Below are 9,984 nucleotides of genomic sequence, written 5' to 3' on the forward strand. Positions count from 1 at the left end.
AATTAATATAACAATACATGTTATTGCTTCTGTTTTTATTTAGGAGAGGTTTGAAAGAGTAACACTCCTCCCACAACCTAAGTCAAATTAAAGACTTGGGCATCCTTCTGCCTCCCCTTTCCCGCACCGTCCAGGAGTCTCCAGGTAGTCTGAGGCGTTCAAAATGATCTCTCTCCGGGTCTCAGTGTTCAGGGATTACAGTCTAAGGATTGATTTGCTCTTCCAGAGTGCCTGCTTTAATACTCTGCTCACTAAGTTACGGAGCCTCTGCCTTTTCCAAGTTTTTTGGTAGTATTTTGCTTTTATGGCTGAATAGGGTGTCTGGTGGCTGCCCTTGGGTGCCTTTCATCTGAAGATCTCCAAGCACTTAACAATAAGTCACTGGGCTTCACAAACATTAAGGTGACATGTCTGTGTCATTAGTCAGGATTTATGAGTTAGGGAATAGCTGCTGGCTGAGGAGCTGGCTCAAGGTCCTGGGGTGGGTTAAGAGTGGGGTGATCCAGGTCTCCAGTGTTCTTGGTTTTTGTCTTCCACCAAGAATAAAGGCTTGGAAAAAAAAACCCTCAGTCTCAGTGGAGCTAAAAAAAACAACATTTTCCTTTTTTTTTTTTTTTTTTTTTGGTGCTTACAATGTGTTTTTGCCAAGAATTTTTCTATTTAATATAACAGGCTTATATAGAAAGCCCTAGTATTATTCTCATTTTATTTTATTTTATTTTATTTTTATTCTCATTTTATATATGATAAGGATTGAGGCACAATTAAAATGACTTACCTGACATAATCTAACTAGTAAGTGGTGGAATCAGGATTCAAACACAAGCGGAGTATACTAGGCTCCCACCCCAGAAACTGCTGGCATGTGATACTAACTCCCATTGTTCTAAGGAACAGTGCAAGTAATTAATCAAGGGAGCATTTATGTGCAAGACACAGGGGATGTGAAACAGGTTCACTCAACAGATACGTGTTTGAGATACTATGCTAGGTATTCTTTTGTAGAAAGAATGAATATAAAATATAGGTATTTGAAGGATGGATTGGATTTGGATAGCCTGGCGGGACAAGGTCTAAGAAGGCTAAGCTTATTCCAGCCTGAAGCAAAGATTCAGAAGTGGGTATTTGTAATGTTTACTGGAGCCCAGGCGGTCATATAAGAACAGCATATAAATTTCAGCTTTCTTTTTTTCCAGACTCAGATTATTGGCAATGACTGTCTGAAGTGTGTTGAGAAGGATTCTGAGGAAAGAGTGCTAGGATTGACTAGTAATGTCTATCATGTACCCTAGCTGGAAGATGGCAGTTATGATAGATTGACTTATTGTTTGAAATTATTTACTTTCTCCTTCCTTGCCCATTGCTATGGGACTTGAAGTACCTCCTGTAGAAGAGTATACGTGTCTCATTTCATCGACTTTGGACTTGATCATGTTTCATATTTTGGCAATGGGATGTGAACAGAGATAACCGATGCCGTGTTTGTGCATGTGAGTTTCCACTTTCTTCTCTGCCACTAGCATGGGTATATTCCACGTGAGAATTATTCCTTTTGCCTGGGTCCTGAAATGAGAAGCCCCATGGAGCAGAGCTGTAGCCTGCCCACAGCCTGCATGAACATAAGTCAGAAGTAAACCTTTGTTGCTGTGAGCCACTGAGAGTTTGGGTTTGGTTGTTAATGCAGCAAAGCTGACCAATAGTCATAACTATATAAAGGTGTCAAGTTTGAAAGGTAAGTTTAAGTCACAGTGTGGAGAATCTTGAATGCGAGGTGAGGCAGAGACTGACATGTATTTATCAGAATCTCTTTCTTTTTCTTGGACACACAGCTGGACCACATTTTTCAGTTTCCTTTTAAGTAATGTGTTCCATTTCCAGGCTTGGCCCATGAAGTCTCCCAAGGGAGATCCTTCATTTTGTTTCCTTTGTGGTTTGATGTATATGACCTTAAGCACAGTGACTTTGAAGGCCAAATGTTAAAGATGGTAGGGCCACATGGAAGGAAGATAGAAGGAACCTAATTCCCTGAATCACCACTTGGCAGCAAACTCCCTGCTCATCGGGAGCATGCGTTTGGACTTCAGTTGACCAATAAATCAATTTCTATTTGTTATAACACTAACATTTTGGGCTTTATGTTTTATAGTAGTTAATGTTTTCCTAACCAATACATCAGGTTAAAAGGTTTGAATTTGATTCCCATCAGGAATAGGAAGTTAGTCGCAGAGGATTTTTTAAATGTTTATTTTTGCGAGGGAGAGAGTGTGGGCAGGGGAGGGGTGGAGAGAGGGGGAGACACAGAATCCGAAGCAGGCTCCAGGCTCTGAGCTGTCAGCACAGAACCTGACGTGGGGCTTCAACTCAAGAACCTTGAGATCATGACCTGAGCCATCATGACCTGAGCCAAAGTCTGATGCTTAATTGACTGAGCCACCCAGGCTCCCCAGATGATTTTTTTTAAAGAAGGAAATTAATACTGTAAAGACCAGTGGAAGTGACAAGAGTTGAGGAATAGTTTCTTTTTTTACACTTTTTTTAAACCTTTATTTATTATTGAGAGACAGAGGAAGACAGAGCATGAGCATGGGAGGGGCAGAAAGAGGGGGAGACACAGAATCCGAAGCAGGTTCCAGGCTCCGAGCTGTCAACACAGAGTCCGATGTGGGCCTCGAACTCACAAACCACGAGATCATGACCTGAGCATAAGTCGGACGCTTAACCAACTGAGCTACCCCAGGTGCCCCATGAAGAATACTTTCTGAGTGAGGTTGTGAGGTCTTGGGACTGTTGGTGGTGTTAGAATATAAGTGAACTCCTGCCGGGGGCTGGGGGAAGATTGACATGACTTTGACAGTCTCTCTAGAGGCTGTGGAAGGAGCTGCTGCAAAATGAATCCTATCTTCCGGAAGATTAAAGCCTCTTTTCTCTTTCGTAAAAGTCCTAACTCCAGTACTGCTTCATTTAGCCCAGCGTCTGATACATAATAAATGGTGAATGGAAGCTGGTCTTAGACTCTTGGACTCTTGGAAGGCTTTCAGGAGCTACCACGAGCCGAGTGCCTAAGGTGTGGAGAGGGCTCTTTCAACACACTGAACCATCAAAACAACCATGGAAGGTGCTAGCAAATTGGACAGATGAAGAAACTGAAACTCTAAGAGTAACTTGCTCAAGGTGTCTTGGAACAGTCTTACTCTGATACCCATACCTTTTCCAGTATAACAGGATGCTGTCTCAGAAAATCACAACGGCTAGTATTTACTGAGTGCCTGCCATGTGCCAGGAACTCTGCTGGGTGCCTTACAAACATACAGAAGCAGCTGGTGTATCAGATATTGTAGGCTGTTACTAGTGTTTCCAAACTGCGGACTCTGTGGGAAGTGGGTGTCACAGTCGGCTCAGGCTGCCATCACAAAATATCATAGACTGGGTGGCACAAACGACAGGAATTTATTTCTCACGTTTCTAGATGTTGGGAAGAAAGCCCCAAATCAAGGTGCTGGCTGATTGGGGTCCTGATGAGGACGCTCTTCTTGGCTTGTGGACACTTGTGTCCTGTCAAAGAGGACACAGAAAAAGCAACATCTCTGGTCTCTGCTTGTAAGGGCACCAATTTCATCACGATGGCCCCACCCTCAGACCTCATCTAACCCCCATTACCTCCCCAAAGCCCATCTCCAAATCCCATCACCTTGTGTTTTAGGGCTTCAACATATGAATTCTGGGTGGACGCAGTCAGTCCACAACAGTAAGGAAAACGTTTAGATAATTTCAGGGCAAAGTTTGATTCTTTTAGACTTTTCTTTAGGGCCTCTGCCCCATTTTCTTTTGTCTTCTTAGTTTTTTGGCTCCATTTTCCTCAGACTGGGTGGAAGGGTGGTTTAGGGTTCTCACTAATACTCAGGTCTCACAGCTCCTGCTTCACTCCACGGATCCACAGACCCACTCTAATCTCACAGTGTTCGGATTGCCTTGGTCCTTCCTCTGGTAGGGAGCAAGATATGTCTCTGAGTACTCCTCCCTCTGTTTATTCATCAGAGTTTTAAAAAATCTGTTTTTATTTTTATTATTTTTAATTCATTATTTACTATTTTTTAAAGTTCATTTATGGGGCGCCTGGGTGGCGCAGTCGGTTAAGCGTCCGACTTCAGCCAGGTCACGATCTCGCGGTCTGTGAGTTCGAGCCCCACGTCAGGCTCTGGGCTGATGGCTCAGAGCCTGGAGCCTGTTTCTGATTCTGTGTCTCCCTCTCTCTCTGCCCCTCCCCCATTCATGCTCTGTCTCTCTCTGTCCCAAAAATAAATAAACGTTAAAAAAAAAAGTTAAAAAAAAGTTTATTTACTTATTTTTGAGTGAGAGAGAGCACGAGCAGGGGAAGGGCAGAGAGAGAGAGAATCCCAAGCAGGCTCTGTCTGCATGGTCAGCGCAGAGCCCAACGTGGGCTCGATCTCGCGATTTGCAAGAGACCTGAGCCCACATCAAGAGTTGAACCTTTAACTGACTGAGCCACCCAGGTGCCCCTTAATTTTTAAATTTTATTATCTTTATTTCTTTATTATTTATTTTTTAAGTATGCTCCACACCCAGTGTGGGGCTCGAACTCACCACCCTGAGATCAAGAGTCGCATGCTCTACTGACTGAGCCAGCCAGGCGCCTGTATTCAACAGATTTTTAAATAAGCATTATGTGTCACCTGTTGGAATAATAGCCAATGACATTTGCAGCTCTCTGCTACCAAAGGCTTTTATTCTTGGACTCCTTTGATCCTCACGACCAATCCAATGAAGTGGTATTGTAATAATAGTAATACATATTATTACTATGTGATTTAAATCATTGAAGAAACCAAGGTTCAGAAATATTTAATTTAATTTAAAGACCAGGAAGTACTTCAGACCTCCTGTATCCAGAAGTAGAGGACCAACCTCCCCCATCCCAATTCCACCCAGAGCCACCCTAAAACCTCCCACCAAGGTCCCCATCTCAAGGACGAAACACTGTCAGCGTAGTCAGGAACCTGGGATCAGCCGTGACTCTTCCTTCTCCCCGGGGTAGAGATGGGACAAGGGACTCCGGTGCAGGTATTAAGTGACTTAAATGACAATTTGCTTCAAAAGCTAAAAGTTGAACTTTTTAAGGGTCACACATCCACAGGCATCAAAATGACTGCACAAGTCAAAAGGTCCTGCCTTCCTCTCCCTCACCGTCCCCACACCCTGTACTTCTGGATACAGAAGGTCTGAGGTACTTCCTGATCTTCAGAAAGCCATTCCTTGTACCTTGGAGCTCAGCCTTCCAGCCATCTTTCTTTTTCTTTTTTTTTCTTTTTTTCCCCAATATATGAAGTTTATTGTCAAATTGGTTTCCATACAACACCCAGTGCTCATCCCAAAAGATGCCCTCCTCAATACCCATCACCCACTCTCCCCTCCCTCTTTTTCTTTTTTTTTTTTTACTTTAAATTTAAATTAAATTTTAAGTAGGCTCCACACCCAACATAGTGCTTGAACTCATGACCCCGAGATTAAGAGTCTCACGCTCTATTGACTGAGCCAGCCAGGTGCCCCCTCCAGCCATCTTTCTGTAGCTCCAAACTTGGTCTTAAAGAAAATGAAGGGTGGTTCAGAAATTTAGGTGCTGGGAAAAACAGAGGAGCCAAACATAGGTAAGATATGCAAAGACTCTGTGTGTGTGTGTGTGTGTGTGTGTGTGTGTGTGTGTGTGTGTGTAAATACCGTCAGGAGTAGGTTGGGATTGTAAAGACAATAGATGTTCATTTGCATTGTGCATAACATTTGCACTCTAATTAGCACACATAAAGATGCGTGGAACCCCCCCCCCCCCCAAGTCTCAGCCCCTCTCCTAACTGAAGAATCATCTTTCTCCTCTTTTCTAGTTATACCCCAAACCTCCTAGTTCCTGTTGTTTAAAGTTGGGCTGGCTATACTTTTTTTTTTTTAAATATAGAAGTTTTTTTTTTTAAGTTTATTTATTTATTTTGAGACAGAGAGCGTGAGCAGGGAAGGGGCAGAGAGAAAGGGAGAGAGAGAATCCTAAGCAGGCTCTGTGCTGCCAGCACAGGGCCCAACTAGGTCTCCATCTCGCAAACTAAGAGATCATGACCTGAACCAAAATCAAGAGTCCCATGTCCAACTGACTGAGCCACCCAGGTGCCCTTGGGTTGGTTATACTCAAAAAGAAACAATGGGTTGGCTTCCTCCTGTCAGTACTGGGTGACTTCCCTTTGTATCTGGGTCAGAGTTGTGGAGGAGGGAGTGGCTGTTGAGGGGCCAAGATGCGGACAGAGATTAGCTTAGTCTGGTCTCAGGGGATGTCCTTGTCTTTATCTATCTGAGACCTTCTTTCTGTCTCTTTCCACTCACAGATTGCATGGCATTTTGGAGGGTGGAGTGTCTGGGCAACTGGCCCACTACTTCCCGCCCCAATCTGGCCCTGGGCACAAGCCACATGGTGCTGGCCATCAGACTGGCCTCTTGCCCGTCCATTATAGCCTCAGCTGCCAGGCTGGCACAGGTATTAAAAAGAACTTCTACTAGGTTCTGCCCTCCCCCCAGTTCTGTTCCCGAGGCCAAAGTGGTGGAGAGTCACATGAAGGGAGTATGCTCCTGCGAGGAAAATCAATGCCCACACCAACCCCTGGATGCTGGAAAGGGGTGCCCGTGCCTTGGGGAGGACTGCTGAGGCATGAGGCTATCGTCCATGGAGGAGGAGCATCTCAGCGTGCACTGGGGCTCCGGCAGTGTTGGGAGGAGGCAGCAGTGGTTGCGATGGTGTGAAGGCAGGAAGACCCCCTACTAGATCCTAAGGGATGTTTCTTCCTCTGCCTCCATGCATGTGCAAAGCCTGCGGACTTGTGCACGTTTCCTACTGTGGTTGAATCCCCAGGTGGGAGTGTGGGCGGGGCGCCGAGACCGTGGGGGAGGGGCCTTAGCTGTACCCCCCTCTCCACCCCCTCCGCCCCCCGCCCCGCAGTGCCTAGGTAGGCCTGGAGTGAATACTGCCTGTCAGGCCATCTGAATGTGTCCTGTGTGGGCGTGACAGCCGTGAGACTCAGGGCACAGGAGCATAAGCATGGCTGAGGCATGGGACCTTTCAGTCCCACGGCAGGGACCCCTGTATCTGCTCTATGGGGCACCCGAGCACTAGACACGTGGGCCCCGGCTGCGAAGACATGTGCCCTCCTCCCGGAGAGCAGCGGCCCAGTCCAGGAGTTGACTGCATCAGTGCACGAGAAGTGAGGGGTGGTCTTCCTGAGTGGTATGTCCGTAGGGGGTGCCGGTCATGCCTTGCCTTGACATGTGACTTGTATGTTCAAGCATGTGAATCCCCCCGGAGAAATGTTGGGTGGTGAGGGGGCGGGAGGTCTGAAAAAGATGGAGAATTTATGAGCTGCTTTTGTCGGGAGACAGTCGTAATGAAGAAAATTCAATTTTCTGCAGCTCGGAGAGTCAATATGTTAAATCTCGGAGAAGCCGTGGAGTGACAGCGGAATGGCAAAGTCAATGGGACGTGTGTGGGGGGAAAGCTGTCTATCTGTGTCTACAGTGAGGCTGCCTCCTCTTTGTACCCTTGAACTGCAGCTGGGGGACAGGATGGAGCCAGATACCTGAGTTCCTGGAACCACCCCTTTCTCCCTTCCTCCCTCACCCCAGCGGCCATCTTCTCTTGCCTCTTGGTTATAAGGAGACAGGCTGCTCTCTCCCAGCCCAACCCTTACAGTAGCAACACCTCAGGAAAGTCCTTCTCATGGTCTAACCAGTGCTCCCTCTTGCTGCAGTGGCTAATTTCAGAAGGGCTGTTTACAGCCCAGAGTGATTGGTAGGCAAATCCTCTTTTCTTCCTAACTTTTCATTCCCACTCTCCCCTTAGCTCCTCTACGGCTGGCCTCCTGTTTCGCAGCAAGTTTCAACTTTTCCCTCACCAGTTTTCACCTCCTCCCTCTCAGCATCCCGGTCTATGAGGCAGGAGTGTGGGGGCTGGGGTGGGGGGATGGGGAGAGGGAAGCTGGGGATTCCTCTGTGAGCCACAGTGTCACCAGGAGCGGTGATTAGCCGAGCTGCTGGCTGTGTAATTGGTGTGTGCCCGCGTCCCCGGGGGTCTGGTGTGTTAACAGCGGGTCCCTGCGGTGAGTAACGAGATCGTGCCTATGGCTGGTTGCACACGCTAATTAATTAGTTCTCCTCTGGTGTCGAGGAATGAGGAGGATCTGGGGGAGGTGGTGGTGGGGGTGTCTCAGAGCCCAAGAGCCGAGCTCTTCAGAGGCCAGAGGTCACTTAAGATTCTGCCAGAATGGGGGCGTTCAGGTTGGTGTGCAAGGTTAGCGGTCAGAGATCTGGGAGCCCTGACCAAAGAGAGGGTATGCGTGTGCCTCAGGGTACAGTGTGGCCTGGGCTCTTGGTGGTGGGTGTCCTGAGCTGGGCTGGGTGGAGGTGGATGGAGGGGAGGACACCCCGCTCAGCTTAGGGAGGACTCCAGGCTCAGGGCCTGTGTTAGAGCGTATTCTCTCCAGGTGGCCCGGAGGGGAAGGGAAGAGAATGGGGAACAGACATTTCAGATGGATCCAGCCTTATTCCTGTCCCCTCTACCCTGGCTCATCTCGCTGAACCCAGCTTCCCCACCGGCCATGTCACGCTCACTGTGTGCACAGAGCTCCAAAGTGCTCTTTGGCCATTCTCACCTCAACAATCACGGCTTTCCTCAGACTCCTTCAGCCCCTGGGTCGATCTTGGAGCCCAGAAGCCTCCTCGGAAGCCTGGGACCCGGAAGGAACCTAGATATTCGGGACATACCTTGGAGAACGCGAACAAGTGGCGGGGGGAGGGGGGGGAATGGGAGGGTTGGGGGAGGACCCCACGATTTCCCCGGACAGTATGATGGCTTATAGCAGCAAGAAAGATTCAAGCGAGGGAAGAGGAAGAACTGCCCGTGAGCGAGCAGCCCGTGCTATTTTTCTGCAGCACAAATCCTGTGCCTCCTACACGGAGGGATCAGGATGAAAAGGCACCCACAGAGGGAGGGCCTCTCCCCTCGAGGGTCGGGATTCGGCAAGGTGGGGTGGGGGAAGGGGAGACAAAACAGAGGAAACAGGCCGAGCAGAAGATGAGACTGCGGCGGGGAATCTTTGGCTTCCATGTGGAGGCGCGAGTCCCGTTCCTGCACACGGTAATTGCTAAATTACCCGCCATCTGCTCGGCTCTCAGACATAAATTATCTGCGAGGAGCAAAGACGCAGAGGCTGCGCACTCTCCTTTCTCTCCCCCAAACCCGCGCTAGGAGCCGAGGGGGAGCCTTCCCTCCAGCCGGAGTGGAGGCGGCGGTGGTGGGACGACCCGACCCGATGGGCAACAGTCACTAGTAGCCTCTGTCCTCTCCTGGGAGGGGGTGGCTTTGGAATGCCGGAGTAACCAGGCCCGCCGAGGTCCCACCGAGGCCCAGAGGCCGCCAGGGGTCCGGGGCAGGGCGGAGCTGTGGGCTGGCCAGGCCCCGCCCCCGAGGCCGCTCAGGAGGGGGCGGGGCTCGCCTCGGTGGGCGGGGCTTCCCCCAGGTGTGACTGACTGGCCTCGAAGCTTTCCCCCCCAGTCGCCCAGTTCCTCCGCGCACCCCCGTCCATCACTTTGCTGATGAGGAGAGGTCTCTTCAGCTCTCGTTAACACCCGTCCGGGTCTGCCGGAAGGAAGGGGGCAGGGAGGGCAGGCAGAGGGCATGAGGGGAGACAAGGGGGCAAACTTCCTTTCATTCGGCTCTGAACCCCGCTCTTCCTTCCCGGATTCTGAAGGGGGGCGGGCAGAGGTGTGAAAGCAGATGTACAGATGACTTGAAATGGGGCAAGGTGGTAGGATGCAGCAGGTTGGAGAGATGGAGACATGGGAAAGTGGAGCCCGCTGCGGGGTGGGTGGGGGGGGGGAGGTCGTCTGGGGAGATGAGCCAGGAGGGGAGGGAGGCAGCCCGGGTGGGGTGTCGGGTTG

Source organism: Felis catus, chromosome B4 (assembly GCF_018350175.1).
Source record: "Felis catus isolate Fca126 chromosome B4, F.catus_Fca126_mat1.0, whole genome shotgun sequence".
Taxonomy (NCBI): domain Eukaryota; kingdom Metazoa; phylum Chordata; class Mammalia; order Carnivora; family Felidae; genus Felis; species Felis catus.